This window comes from Papaver somniferum, chromosome 7, assembly GCF_003573695.1.
Source record: "Papaver somniferum cultivar HN1 chromosome 7, ASM357369v1, whole genome shotgun sequence".
Lineage (NCBI taxonomy): Eukaryota > Viridiplantae > Streptophyta > Magnoliopsida > Ranunculales > Papaveraceae > Papaver > Papaver somniferum.
The window spans coordinates 156,873,097-156,878,462 of NC_039364.1; the positions used below are offsets into that span (position 1 = coordinate 156,873,097).

At 36.7% G+C, this 5,366-nt stretch overlaps 1 long non-coding RNA gene across 2 annotated transcripts; it reads right to left on the bottom strand.

The window, feature by feature from the left end:
* Nucleotides 1–2,031: 2,031 nt before the first annotated feature.
* On the bottom strand, nucleotides 2,032–5,088 carry LOC113298855. Of its 2 annotated transcripts, XR_003334430.1 has the most exons (7): nucleotides 4,707–5,088; nucleotides 4,318–4,418; nucleotides 4,141–4,231; nucleotides 3,994–4,050; nucleotides 3,603–3,794; nucleotides 2,430–2,587; nucleotides 2,032–2,224 (listed from the first exon to the last, which is right to left on the bottom strand). It is a non-coding gene; the product is annotated as an uncharacterized LOC113298855 (long non-coding RNA). The 2 variants fall into 2 exon arrangements; XR_003334429.1 differs by having other exon boundaries at nucleotides 4,318–5,087.
* Between the last annotated feature and the right edge of the window lie 278 nt (nucleotides 5,089–5,366).

Here is a 5,366-nt window from a genome sequence, read left to right on the forward strand (position 1 = left end):
TGGTAGGAGAGACATGGACGGATATTTTTATCAATTGTGCGATGTCGAATTCTCTATCCATTTTCCCAGTTCGTCGAGTTATGTGACTAAAGTATGAGTCGCGTCTTAGTATAGTGGAAACTATAGACTTCTTTTCAAACTGATTGTGAACCCTAGTTTGCTCCTGGATGCATTTATTATTGAGGTTTAATTTGAATGCTTCTGCTACTTGATATAGTTATGGTGCACGCGTATAAAACCCTAAAACATCTTATCTTCAGTCAGGATCCGGGACATGGTTGCAATTGCTGAGTACAGATGCTTACGGAGAAGAATTCGACGAGACCAGAGAGTGATGCGAGATTTCTCGAGATGAGTCCCCTTCACGATTTTAAAGGTCGATCTCTAGTCACCTAATCCCAAGTAATAACATGTTGTGTTGTGAGTTTGAGGAGTTGAATGATCTTAATGTGTCCCGATCTTTTGAGACTCATGCGCTGATCATTTATAAAGCTTTTATATGAAAATTGGATGTCTGGGACACCTCCTGTTGGACATGAAGGTATGTGACACACGATTCTCCGTTAGTGCGCAGTTTGCTATAAGACTAGGGATTCCCATTGACTCGAGACGTTTGGAAAATGAAATAAGACCCTTGTAGCGTACGTGATTGAGTCTTCTAGGCGAGCAAGTGATAATCTGTGGGCTGGAGACGTCTGTGGAGAGTCATGTTGAGATACTGCCACATGTGTCTTTGTGAACAAGATGAAGTTATTGTTCCGCCTCTACAAAGTGTCTTGACAGGGATTCATGTGAACTTCTGTAGTAAAATTATCCGTTGAGATTTATTCTTCTTTTGGGAAGATGCTCAATCGAACTTGAGAGTAGTATGTGCCTTCTGGTGCAATTAGGGTAATAGATATATTCAGGTCCAACTGCGCAATCGATTTTTGTTTGTTTTATTGATGGAAGAGTTCTCTGGGAATATGCTAGATAATTCTTCATGTGGAGGAGTCATTTTTGACATGAGGAAATTGTATGTGATCGTCATATCTTGTCCTTCACTCATCGCGTCTGAGCCTGACTCATGGAATAACCTGTCAATTGGATTTTCTCTACAGAAGAGACTTTGACCGAAGGAACTGCTAGTTTGCGCCTAAATGAGTAACGTGTATACTGAAGCTATGGTCTCGGGTCCTTCTCTTGTTTTACTCCAGTGAAGGTAGCTAGTTGTAGTTGTATGTCGAGTATCGAAGTTTTATCTGAATTGTTGGCACTTCAGATTTCTTTTCCCTTGGTAGGTTCAGGTGCGAATCTCCTTCTCCTTCTTGGGTGAACTGAGCTCCCATCGTAAAATGATACTGGATAATCGTTGGTGTAGCCGAGATGGAGGCTCATCGAGACTTAGTTGTACAATTGCTAGGACTCATTTTCTTTCTGATGGGACGGGTATTGAGATAGCATATCGACCAACGGATTTGAATCTTCAGATAAGTATGAGCTTTGGCCAAGAAATGTCTTGGAAGCTAGTCTCATCTTATACTTTGTCGCGTTCTGGTCGTGATACTTTGAAACACGAAAACAACAAGATGCATCTCGGCTGGCGACACGTGTCCCATTTGCAACAGTGTTTTTAACGTTTTTAACTGTTACACCAAATACAACAATTCGTCCAGAGACACGTGTCGTCTTCTTGTTACAACTGCAGCAACGGTTATAAGTGTTACTTTATTTTGCAATTATTACTTAAAAGACACGTGAAAGGCACGTGTTAATTTTACACATTTTTTGTTACGGTTTTTCCCGTGAAAATTCTTTAATGACAATTAAAAAAAATGGATAGCCCGGGTCATGATCATAGACCCGGGCTTCCAATTTACAGGCCTGTAATACTGGTCCTCATCCTAGACTTGGACTTCCACAGTACAAGCCTGCAATGCAATTAAACCTGAAACCCAATTGCAAGCCCTTCTTTTTGGAATTGCAATTCATACATTGACAAACTGCATAAAGGAAGTCATCCATACATTCAATGTAGAAGCACAAAGGAAGTAATTTATAAAAACAATTCAATCTTATTCATTAGTCTCAGACAAGTTATAATTGCATACGGAAACTTGATAACAGACATGGTTCAACATGTGATAAAAGTGGATAATGTAGTGGTTACTGAATACCATACAAGCAATTTAAAGTAGTCTGTCTTCGTAGATTATTCCAGCTGCAGCTCTTTACATCGACGAATCTTCACAAGAAAAGAACAAAAATAATCAACATAACTTGCAGCAATGAATAGCAAAAGGCACATAAAACCTAAAGTGACGTAGCTAGACAGCCCCAAATAAGATAAAGAGGACTATAACAATAAGAAGTCACCAATAAGAAAAAAAATAAAAATAGCTAGACACTGAAGATCCAGTTGAAGAAATAAGAAGTGAAGAAGAACTTACATTTACGCAGTACAGACCAACGACAAACATAAGCATAAGTCGCCATTTGTTGTCATTTCTGTTTTACACTTGTACATCTATCCGGCAGAGAATGGCACAGGGAATCATCTGTCCCCTGGTCTGCACTAATCCCCCTTTAGATATTGGCATTGTGATCCCTATAGAAGAATGAAAGCAATAGAGAACAAGTTAGACTATTAAGGATAAAAATTACATTCAGAACAAGTCCAATTTTCCATGTAATTAAGAGTGAAATTACCAAGGGCATAGTGATGACAAAAAACTGGCCAGAAGGAAGTTCAAAACAAAACAAAAATGCCAGAGTGAGCGTACTGGCCGGAAGGAGAAACGGCAATAAATAAGTGTTTCAAAGTACAAAGCTAGAAGCACTGAAAACAAAAAACTGGACTGAGCACTCACATTACATAATAGCTTTGCTAAAAAAATCTCAGCAGAAAATTGACACAAAAGAGAGGCAGAAACTTGAGCACACAATTGTTTAATCAAGTAAAAAGTAACTATGAAAATCTCAACCTAAACATGTAGATATGTAGGGATCTGCTGCAACTTTCAAGTTACAGTTTCCAACTTCCCTAAGAGACCATATTCCTGGTCAATATTCACAAAGTGTTTCAAAGTCAAAAGTTAGACAAAGAAGCACTAAAAACTCTAGTAACTACTATGAGAAAGATATCACAAAGAGAGATAACAGCACAGGGAGATAAGAACTAGAATAAATAAAATGCACCATGAAGCTAAAACTAATATACTAAGAACAAATGTAGAAGTACAAGCCAATCAAAATAGATAGCTAAAGTATGCTGACAGAAATATGGAGGGATTCTTGTCAAAAGTAGCATATACAAAAATTTAACATCTTCATAACCAATCTTTTAATAAAAACAATCTTCAAAGATCTTAAGACAGAAAATAGTAATTGACAACTCATCTTTGACTACAGCACAATAACCATCAAGAGCAAACCGCCACAAAAGCTTTACAAGGCTATAAACTATATCTGAAATTTATGTTTATCATGGAACATAAATATGACCAGTCAGATTCACTAGCATGGTCACACATAAAATTTAGTCATCAAACATATCAAATAGATGGTCAATATCACATATAATAAAGAGTGAAAAGAAAGGATAAGAGACTTGCCTAACCCACCCATGAAAGCAGCGAATGCAGTCTTCAACCCCATAACATCCACAAATCGCTCACAAGTAGGTAAATACTTTGTCATTGCAAAATCAAGTGCCCTAATTACAGATGCATAAGCCAGTTTCTTCTGCTTCATAATTATCGACTATGAATCAACAATTTACACTAGCTGAATGCCCAGCAGGACCTATTCCACTCCTAACAAAAAATACAACAACAAAAAACACAACAACAAAAAACACAACAAATTTGTTAATTAGAACAAAGGGTTCACTAATCAAGAGATTCTTTCAGGTATATCTCCATTCTTTATAAAAAAAAAAAACAACCCACTTGCAGCTCTAGAGGCATGTGGATAGTGAACAAGGACTTATACACCATTAACACAATTTCATACCAGGACGATCTCGAAGCACCATCCTTCCTTTACCTACACCACCACCGAGCCAGTGACCTTGAAACCGACAAATCAAATCAGCTCCATTAATGATTAAGTAACCATACTGCAAGCACAAGGATTGAATCTTTGGTCTGCTTCACTAACCTGGATTCATTTCGCATGCCAATGTAGTTGCAAAGCAAAGTAAGTACTAAAGAGTTAATGCTAGTTCTTCTGCAATGAAGTCAAATACGTCCTGCAATCACAATTATTTGATTTGAAGTTTAGATGGTAACCACATAAATCAAATCACGAATCAATAAGGACTGAACTCGAACTTACATATAAACAGATAACGGATTAAAGGCTGAGGGATTGACAGCTAGGTCGTTCCTTTATTGGTTCATCAAATCAGAATTAATTAGCAGTGAAACTTCATGGATCTACCAGAGAAACCAGAAAATCCAGATTAACTCAAGATCTATGAGATTAAATTCAATTAGGAGAAATCAAAACAGCACCCAAACGTAAAAGAGCCCCGTAAATCTTAAGCCTAAATGACTTTCGGCTACTTATAAATACCATACAAAATTAAAAGCAAACAAAATTAAACCCTATCAAATTAATAGAAGCATATGTGGAGATGTACATAAAGCAAACTCAAAACTAAAAAGTAAAATTCATAAAAATATAGAGATTAGGTTTAAAACCCTAGGTTTAAAACGAGTTACCGAAAATTGAATTTTCCTTCTGAAATATGGGTTTTGATTATGAGATGAGTTCAAGAGATCTCATAAATCAGATTGAGTTTAAACCCTATCTGAGAACAGAAAAAAGATAAAATAAAATTGCTTAAGCTCAATCTTATAAGAACCCATCTCACAAATCAGACTAAGTTCAACAGATTTCACGATTTGGGTTTGATTTCAAGTAATAATTCTTTTGATTTGGACAGATTGAGTTTGATTTCAGGAGATTTCGATGATTTCGAAGAGAAAAAAATCGGAAGGAGAAGAACAAAGTATCAGGGACAAATAAAAAGTGAGAGGGTGAGACTTGAGAGGCGGGGGAAAAATGAAAAGAGATTAGGTTTGAATAACTTTCTCTCTCTTATAGGGTTATATATGAAAACCAAATAGTTTCCCCGACTAACTAATCAACGAGATAAAGGGGCAAAATATCTTGTTTGTGTTTTCCCCACATGTACCTTAACTCGATTTTAGTGTGGTAGAGCTATACGATCAATTCAAATGACCCCAATTTAATTGGTCCTCGAATATTTGATGGTCAACTTCTTGCCATGTGTCAAAAACAAATCTATTGAACGGTTTCCATGGTTTTAATAAAGGTGATGCAGTTTATGATGCTGGGAGCCAAGTAATATCATTTTA